Below are 10,446 nucleotides of genomic sequence, written 5' to 3'. Positions count from 1 at the left end.
TGTAAACTAGTTCAATCATTGTAGAAGACAGTGTGACAATTCCTCAAGGATCTAGAACTAGAAATACCATTTAACCCAGCCATCCCATTACTAGGGATATATCCAAAGGATTATCAATCATGCTGCTATAAAGACACATGCACACGTATGCTATTCACAATAGCAAAGACTTGGAATCAACCCTAATGTCCATCAGTGACAGACTGGATTAAGAAAATGTGGCACATATACACCATGGAATACTATGCAGCCATAAAAAAGGATGAGTTTGTGTCCTTTGTAGGGACATGGATGTAGCTGGAAACCATCATTCTCAGCAAATTATCACAAGAACAGAAAACCAAACACTGCATGTTCTCACTCATAGGTGGGAACTGAACAATGAGATCACTTGGACACAGGAAGGGGAATATCACACACTGTGGCCTATTGTGGGGAGGGGGTAGGGCAGAGGGTTAGCATTAGGAGATATATCTAATGTAAATGACGAGTTAATGGGTGCAGCACACCAACATGGCACATGTATACATGTGTAACAAACCTGCACGTTGTGCACATGTACCCTAGAACTTAAGGTATAATAAAAAATAAAAATAAAAAAAATAAAGAAGTGAGAAAATTAAAAAAAATTAAAAAGAAAGAAAACCTAGAATAGCATTTCACAAACTGTGTTCCTGTGTCCTATGATCAAACAAGTATAAAAACAGTGCATACACTTACCCTTATTGGAGAAGTGAAAATGTGTATTTGAAAACTTAAGATTCTAGAATGTTCTGCAGTTAAAAAAAAAACTGTCCAACTTTGTCTAACCCAGTATTTTCCAACTTTTTACTTCTTACCAAACAGGTTATTATCATGCCATTGAGGACATATGTTCTGAAATAATCTGTAAGGCAATGTAAAACTAGAACATGCTCCTTCTTAAACCTAACTTGCATGTTTTTGTAACACTGATCTTTTAAAAATAGATTTAATTTGTTACTGCTGTTGAACAAACCAAAATTCTTTAGACTGCTGTCCAAGGCCAACACATCATTTTCTTTCTAAACGTATCCCTCTATTTCCTAGAAAGACCGCTTTTCAGTGTATTCCAAATGCATAATGCTGTTTTGCTCTCCATATTATTACTTATGCTTTTTTTCCCACTTCTGAATGGCATTCACTCAGCAGTACATTGTCAAGCCTCAACTCTCATCACAACTTATTTTTTAAAGCTGCCTTCCACCACTCTAGTAACTTCAGGTGCACAGTGTAGAATCCATACTACAAATCTTAATACTTAAATTTGTTTTCTTAGGACGTCGTCTTTCCTTCCCCTCCTCCCTCCTTTCCTTCCTTTCTTATCTCTCCTTTCCTTTCTTTCCTTCCTCTTTTTATGAATTTGTGTTTATCCTACCTGTCCAATTTGATTTTATCCTTCTTGAAAAAAAAAAATCATATTCCTTATTTAAGAAAGATCAGTGTCATAAAAACATGCAAGTTAGATTAAAAAAAACATTTTCTAGATTTTCATTGCCTTATGTATGTATATTATCTAGAGTAGCAACATTTTGAATTATATAAAATATATTTTCTTTCTTCATGGAATTTACAATCATGTAAGTATATGAATTGCACAAAAATGTCATTTGTATGAGGCTGCTCTTGCATTGCTATAAAAAATGCCTGAGCTGGGCAATTTTAAAAAACAGAGGTTTAATTGCCTTATGATTCCGCAAGCTGTACAGGAAGCATGGTGGCATCTGCTTCTAGGGAGGCCTAAGGAAGCTTCAAATTATGGCAGAAAATGAAGAGGGTGCAGGCATCTCACATGGCAAGAGCAGGAGCAAGAGTAAGTGGGGGAAGTACCACACCCTTAACCAGATTTTGCAAGAACTCACTATTGTGAGGACATCACCAAGGGGATGGTGCTAAACTGTTCATGAGAAATCTGCCTCCATGATCTAATTACCTTCCACCAGGCCCCACCTGCAATACTGAGGATTACCATTCAACATGAGATTTGGTGGGAACACTGATCCAAACCATATTATTCTGCCCTGGCTCCTCTCAAATCTCATTTCCTTCTTAAACTGCAAAATATAATCATGCCTTCCCAATAATCCCTCAAAATCTTAACTCTTTCCTGCATGAACTCAAAAGTCCAAAAAGTCTCATCTGAGACAAATCAAGTCCCTTTTACCTATGAACCTGTAAAATAAAAAACAAGTTACTTACAAGATACAATGGGGTTAAAGGCATTAGGTAAATCATTCCCATTCCAAAAGGGAGAAATCAGTCAAAAGAAAGGACTACAGGCCCCACACACGTCCAAAATCCATCAGGGCAGCTATTAAATCTTAAATCTCCAAAATAATTTCTTTTGACTCCATGTCCCACATCCAGGGCACACTGGTATGAGGAGTGGGCTCCCTAGGCCTTGGACAGCTCTGCCCTTGTGGCTTTGCAGGTTTCAGTCACAACAGCTGCTCTCGTGGGCCGATGTTGAGTGCCTGAGGCTTTTCCAGGTGCATGGTACAAGCTGTTGGTGGACCTACCCATCTGAGTTCTGGAGGTTGGTGGTCCTCTTCTTACAGCTCCACTAAGCCATGCTCCAGTGGGGACTCTGTGTGGAGGCTTCAATCCTACATTTCCCCTCCACACTCCCTTAGTAGAGGTTCTCTGTAAGGGCTTTGTCCCTGCAGCAGGATTCTCCCTGAACACCCAGGCTTTTCCATATATCCTCTGAAATCTAGACAGAGACTCCCATGAGTAAACTTTTGCATTCTGTGCGCTCACGGGCTTAGCATCACATGGAAAGCACCATGGCTTATAATTTGCACCATCTGAAGCAGTGGCACAAGATACACCTGGGCCTCTTTGAGCCACATCTGGAGCTGCAGTGGCCAGGATGTAGAAAGCAGTATCCTGAGGCTGTGTGGGGCAGCCAGGCCCTGGGCCTGGCTCCCACAATCATTCTTCCCTCCTAGATCTCCAGGGCTGTGACAGGAGGGGCTGCCATGAAGATAATCCAAACTGCCTTTATGGCCTTTTTTCCATTGTCTTTGTTATTAGCACTTGGACTCCTCTTAGTAATGCAAATATCTCTAACAAGTAATTGCTCTATGAAGAGCCTGTTTGAATTCCTCTCCCAAAAAGGCTTTTTATTTCTCTGCCACATGGCTAGGCTGTAAAGTTTTTAAACCTTTACACTCTAATTCCCTTTTAAATATAAGTTCTAACTTATTTCTTTGCTCTTATATCCGAGCATAGGTTGTTAGAAGTAGCCATGCCACATTTTGAACACTTTGATGCTTAGAAATTTCTTCCAGCAGATACTCTAAATAATCACTCTTGAGTTCAAACTTCCATAGGTCCTTAGGGAACAAACACAATGCAGCTAAGCTCTTTGCTAAGACATAATATGTGACCTTTCCCCTAGTTCCCAGTTCCTCATTTTGATCTGAGACCTCCTCAGCCTGGACTTCACTGTCCATATCATTATCAGCATTTTGGTCACAACCATTTAATCAATATTTAAAGTCTCTAAGAAGTTCTGAACTTTCCCTCATCTTCTTGTCTTCTTCTGAGCCCTCGAAACTCTTCCAATCTCTTCCTGTTATCCAGTTCCAAAACTGCTTCCATATTTTCAGGTATCTTTATAGAAAGGCCCCAATTCTCAGTACCAATTTTCTGTGTTAGGCCATTCTTGCACTGCTATAAAGAAATACCTGAGACTGGGCAATTTAAAAGAAAAGAGGTTTCCTTGGCATACAATTTTGCAGGCTGTACAGGAAGCATGACAGAATCTGCTTGTGGGGAACCTGCAGGAAGGTTCCAATCATGGCAGAAGGCAAAGGAGGAGCAGTCATCTTACACGGTGAGAGCAGGAGTAAGAGTGAGAGGGGAGGTGCCATACATTTTCGATGCCAGATCTCTCGAGCACTCACTATTGCAAAGACAGCACCAAAGACAGCACTATTGCAAGGACAGCACTCACCATTGCAAAAACTGTTTGTGAGAAATTCACCCTTATGATCCAGTCACTTCCCACCAGGCCCCACCTCCAACACTGAGGATTACGATTTAATATGGTGGGAACACAGATCTAATTCTCTGCCACATGGCTAGGCTGTAAAGTTTTTAAACCTTTACACTCTAATTCCCTTTTAAATATAAGTTCTAACTTATTTCTTTGCTCTTATATCAGAGCATAGGTTGTTAGAAGTAGCCATGCCACATTTTGAACACTTTGATGCTTAGAAATTTCTTCCAGCAGATACTCTAAATAATCACTCTTGAGTTCAAACTTCCATAGGTCCTTAGGGAACGAACACAATGCAGCTAAGCTCTTTGCTAAGACATAATATGTGACCTTTCCCCTAGTTCCCAGTTCCTCATTTTGATCTGAGACCTCCTCAGCCTGGACTTCTATATTTTCTGAGTTAACTTGCTGGCCTCTGTCACCAAATTATCTAAAATATCACCATTTCTTCAATAAAAAAGAAATAATAATTGAGAAGCCTTTATTATTGGAATGTATGGATAGGTAATATAAAAATAACATGAAATTCCAAGTAAATAGTGGATACTTAGTAAACAGCTGTTGAATGAATGAATGAAAAAAAAAAATCTGTTTGATTCTACTTTATCTCCTTCTTTTTTTTTTTTTCAGAGTCTCGCTCTGTCACCCAGGCTGGAGTGCAGTGGCACGGTCTCAGCTCACTGCCAGCTCCATCTCCCGGGTTCACTTCATTCTCCTGCCTCAGCCTCCCGAGTAGCTAGGATTACAGGCGCCTGCCACCATGTCCGGCTAATTTTTTGTATTTTTAGTAGAGATGGGGTTTCACTGTGTTAACCAAGATAGTCTCAATCTCTTAACCTTATGATCCGCCTGCCTTGACCTCCCAAAATGCTGGGATTACAGGCATGAACCACCTCGCCCAGTCTATGTCCTTTTTATTTTTCATACTTTACCCCCATTTTAGTTTATAAGTTATCTTTTGTGGAAAGAGAGGAAATGAAGAACCTGTGTTTACAAGATGTACAAAACTATTGAAATCTAAATACTCATGGAATTATAAGTATCTAATGAAATCCTTTCACTCATGCACGTGTGTGTTTGCATTCTTTTATAATTTAAATTCTGTTCCATTTGATTTTGTTTTCAACAAAAATCCAAACTGTCTTTATATTGATAAGACTGGTAACTTTGCTAAACCTTTTCCTAATATTTTCAAAGCTATGCTAACATGAAAACTAGATGTGTATGGATGCCTGTATTCTTTGTAAATCTTGGTATTTATTTATGTTATTCAATTAAAATGTTAGCTTAATTCATTTTCATGTGGTATATTTTTGTGTACTTGGTTCTCAGTGAAACATTTAGTTATAATTGTAGACTCCATAGTAACTTTGTGAAATATTTATTTAAAAAAAGATTTTAAAAAAATCATTCATTCAAGTGATTATTGGCATACAATTTTTTATCTATCACTCAACAGCCTTACAATTTTTAGCTTCTCAAAAACTGGCCCAAGATTGAGGACTATGGTAAAACCAGGTGAGCCCATCAGATATATCTATCAGACATAAGGAATGCTTGTCATTTCTGTTTGGACAAACGGAGGCAAGATAGCGCAGTTCCGGGTTCTTCACCATCAACTTTCCTGTGCCCGAGAAAGACAGGGGTAGACTGCGCAGGTGCAACCCGACCTCCAACGGAGAAAAACCGGAACCCACCTAGCCACGCCTACCGCCCCGCCCCCAACCCGCCTATGTCCCGCCCACTGCCCGCCCACTCCCAGGCCCAGGACAAAAGCCGCCCCCGGCGGGGCGCGGTGCGAACTTCCTCCGCCCCTCCTCCTGCGTGGGACCCAGGAACCTCGCCCCAGAACGCCGTGCGAACTTCCTTGACCCCTCCTCGTATGCGGGACCCACGAACCTCGTCCGAGAACGCCGGTGGGAACTTCCTTGGCCCCTCCTCCTACGCGGGACCCAGGAACCTCCTCCAAGAACGCCGGTGCGAACTTCCTTGGCCCCTGCTCCTGTGTGGACCTAGGAACCTCGCCCCAGAACGCTGGAGCGACTTCCTCGGCCTCCACCGCAGGAGATTGGTGAACCTCGCTCCCTCCTTCACATTGGCTTGTAAATAAAGTTTTTTTTTGCCTTGCCTACTTGCCTTTTCTCTGGCATTTGCTCTGGGGGTCGCATTAAAGCAAATCAATTTCCTGCCTAGCATATCAATTTACTGCAATGTTATTTTCACAGAAAATGCTATTTAACAGGTCTAAAAGAAAAGTTTTCTATATTTTCTGAGTTAACTTGCTGACCTCTGTCACCAAATTATCTAAAATAATGTATTTTTAATTGCCAAATCATGAGTGTCTGCATGTGTATTTGTATGTGGAGAGAGAGAGAGAGAGAGAAAACTGCATTATTTAGTGCATTTATGTGAAATACGTGTCTGAAAGAATGGACGAGACACCACCACCATCAGCACCACTCCACATCTATAAAAAGAGAAGCACTAATGAAAAGATGTTTTATTAGAACCTGCCTTTGGTTTTTCTTGGAAGAGTAGATTTCATCAGGTTTTAGAGCAGGAATGTACTCAGTCTTTCATAGCACAATATTGAAGGTTCAATTATTCCCCCAACTCATGGGTAAATATTCTATTGTTATAAAGATATTCCGTTGTTATGGGTCAAGGGGAAGTGGGCATAAAATCTAAAAACAGGTAAACTTACCATTAAAGGTAGAGATGGGATCTTAAAATATTAATATTCCCACTAGTTGCTGGAAATTCCTTTCTGATTTTCCTCTGTTTCCCCTAACGTTTCCATTCAGACCAAGACAAAAGTGAGGATGTGATTTGGAATAAAACGTGATCTCCTACGAATCCAGACTCACACAATGGCTGGACCCTCATTGGCTCCCTGAAGAACAAAGGTAGGTGAGCCTTACTACTGTTCTTAGGAACCTGGCGTTCACAGGATTGCAGGGCCCTGGTACATTTGTGAGTGAGTGCACGGGCACATGTTTACGGGAATCTCCTGTGTTATCTCTCAGACACAGATAAACTTGTCAGCCACTTACCAGGCACTGAAAACTGTTCCAGCCCCAAAATATCACCCCTATCAGTTCACCAGCCAGTCAGAAATTCTCTAGAGTTGAGTCACCCCTTATCTAGGCCAAGTTCCTGTTAAATACCAATATTTTTAATTAGGGGAGAAGTAACATATTAACCCATTAGTAAATCTCAGCTGTTTTGCAGCCAGCAGGACTTTCAAGGAAAGGGACAGATGGCAGAATGCATGATTCCAGATTGATGCAGACCATGGGTATTGAGTGAAATGTGAACATGATGGCAGGGCACAGTGGACAATGCAATTGAATGTGGTGAGAATTAACATCTTGCCATTTTGAAGGATCCCAAGATAAGGTTTTATCCTTGAGAGACAAGACTTGCAATAACTACAGTGCCACATCTACTGTGATAGCAGCTATAAGTCAGACATTAAAACATGAGTAAAACCTAATACATTTCTTCATAAAGGTATCATCAACTAAGCTCAGAAAATCACAATAAAAGTACACAAATAATAAAAGCACAGCAATTGATATAAAGTATCAGTAAATATTTGTCTAAATGAACAAGAATCCTTGTAGAAGTACTAGTAATGGAACACAGAATTTCAAAGAAGGGTGAAAAAGTGTATCTAGCTATACTTGTCACTAAAGACTTTAGAAAAAATAGGCAGTTTTAAAGACTGGGTGAGATGTTAGCAGGTTGATATAAAAGGAAGGAGGAAAGGGAGAGCATGTCTGGTACACAGAACAGCAGTAACTATGGCACAGGGCTGGGAAAGTTGAACAGATATTTAGGAACCTGCTTAGAGTTCACTTTGGTTATAGCACAAGAAACGTCGGAGAAACAGTGGAGAAAAAAGAAAAAGGGATAGCCCTGTTTTAAGGCAGAACACTGAAAACCATTAAATGTTGGACTAAGGTGCAAGTATTTAATGACAGAAATGCACTGAAGTTTTTATTGGAATTTTAAAAACAGAAAATGACATCATTGTTACCCAAGTTAAAAAGTATCAATCCTACAAAATGGAAGTCACATGCAAGATTAGTGACAGGAAGAGACACAGGATCCATCAGATGTCCAGGATGGATATCCAGGACATGTAGCAGAGAATCTTTAGAAAAGTGACTAGGCTGTGAGGGCAAAGAGGATGAAATGAAAAAGGGTCAGAACAATTTTTGAGTTTCAATTCTACAAAGTTGTCACATAGGGTAGTTTGCAGAATGGGTAAAAAGGGCAAAAGAGAAGACAATATAGTGTTTGTTCTCATTTGGTTCACAATGGACACATAAAGGAAAATGTTCTCCAGATATCCAGTGAAAGATTTTGGCAAGCAGTGGAAAATGTAGCTTTTGTATTCAGGAGGTCATCAGGTATAAAGGACAATTTCTGTGTGAGATTTACAGGGAAGTCGACAAGGCTTGACTAAGAAGCAGAATGGAGGATCGGGTAAGCTGGGGAACATGTGGAGTTAGCGTGATCTCCAAGTTTACATGACATTTCTAGGAACAGGAGAAGAGATGAGAGACATGAGGAATTATTCAAGTATGAGAAATAGCAAAATGCTCAAGTAGATGAGAGAGAAAATCACAGAGAAGAAATGTCTGAAGAACTCTATTAACTGGAACCATTTAAAAATGACTAGGGTAATTCCTTGCTGACAAGCTCATTTTCTAGAAATGATGTCATATGATGCAACAACCTTTACTTCTAGCTTCTCATCTATAAATAACCTTGAGAATCTTAAAAAGTGAAAATAAAGTTTATCTTCTAGCTTAAAGGAAAATATCTGTGTTCATGTGAGGCAGACTCTTGCTTTGACCCTTAGTACATGGAACACGTGTGTTCTAAACACACGTGCCATAAACAGGTGTGGCTTCATCAGGGTTCTCTTTCTTTCTTTTCTTTAACAGTGTAAAGAGGTGCTTTTTTGTACATTGTATATATGTAACATTAGGCAAAATTATTTAAAGTCAATAAACTTTTATTCGAGGAATTCCATATTATGATTTCTTTCACTGCCCATCAAGGTCACTTTAGATCCCCTAAAGAACTGGTGTCAAAATTTATCTTCAAAATATTTATCTTCATATTGGCCCTTTTTAATGAAACTGATGCTTATTTTAATCCAGTTGTCCTGTCACCCCATAATTATTTTATTTTGGTTTCTGTCATCTCCTTTTCACATGGATATACTGATGAAGACTTCACAACTCACCTATGGAAAAATCAAGAATCTTTGGGGTCTAATTTCTTCAACCAATGTACTTTAGGGTCATTTATAGTACAGGTTGACCTGCCTGATTCTCAATTTGAAACCCTAAGCAATCACACTCAAGAATAGTACAGACGTGTGGAATATGCCTTTAACTACAGACATCATGTTCCCAAGATGAAAGCTTTTTAAACAAAATGCCATGTTATCTATCAAGTCAACATTAATTTTGGAATACAAAATCAATACAGCTGATGATTCCCTCATATCCCATACTTTTTAACTATCTATTCTACAGTCTTAGAATCAACCTTTTTAAATTAAGAATCAGGTTCTGTCTTTGCTGCCCAGGCTGGAGTACAGTGGTGCCATCAAAGCTCAGTGCAGCCTCCAACTCCCGGACTCAATCCTCCTGCCTCAGCCTCCCCTTCCTGAGTAGCTGTGACTACAGGCACATGTCCCTATACCCAGCTAACTTTTAAATTTTTGTGGAGATAAGATGTTACTTTCTTGCCCAAGCTGATCTTGAACTCTTTACTTCAAGCAATTATTCCATCTCAGTCTCCTAAGGTATGGGGATTGCCAGCATGAGCCACTGAGCTTGACCTGGAACCAACCTCTATGGTTATCAATACTCTCATCAGTTAACTGTCTCAGGTATCATAATATCCCTTCTTACATGTATCAAAACTCATACTTAACAATGACTTCCAGTTCGCAAAAGAGGATTTATTTTTCACATCCATCTGTCAGTCTTTGTCCACAAGTTAAACAAAAACAAACATAAGTGCAGTCACCGGGGTTTTCTTGACCACTAAACTTCAAACATCATCTTTGCCTGTGTGACCAAGAAAACAAATTCTAGCTGGACTTTTTAGTAGCTATAGAGAATGACAACCAGCAAAGCTACTCAAAAGATAAAAAGGAATGTTTGAATTGACTCCTAATAATTACTCCTATTACCAAATGGTGTTCAGTGATTGTTTTCTCCTGTTTCTCAGTTTTTCACATGCTTTCTGATTATAATAAATTTGTGAATCAGCAGGGGAAGAATGTAGTATGAAGAACTTAGTTATTTCCATGATTGTTGCAGAAAATAAAGGAACTAACGAGTTGAAGAAAACTAGTCTGTGTAACAGATTTTGTGGCCTTTGAAATTATT

The 10,446-nt window shown here is 39.5% G+C and overlaps 1 non-coding gene across 1 annotated transcript; it reads right to left on the bottom strand.

Annotated features, from left to right (window-relative positions):
* Positions 1–9,948: 9,948 nt before the first annotated feature.
* Positions 9,949–10,076, bottom strand: LOC117083388. The gene has a single exon (XR_004437072.1). It is a non-coding gene; the product is annotated as a small nucleolar RNA SNORA40 (small nucleolar RNA).
* Between the last annotated feature and the right edge of the window lie 370 nt (positions 10,077–10,446).

The sequence above is a fragment of the Trachypithecus francoisi genome, unplaced genomic scaffold (assembly GCF_009764315.1).
Source record: "Trachypithecus francoisi isolate TF-2019V2 unplaced genomic scaffold, Tfra_2.0 Contig00030, whole genome shotgun sequence".
Lineage (NCBI taxonomy): Eukaryota > Metazoa > Chordata > Mammalia > Primates > Cercopithecidae > Trachypithecus > Trachypithecus francoisi.
This window is presented reverse-complemented; position numbering and strand designations above follow the sequence as displayed.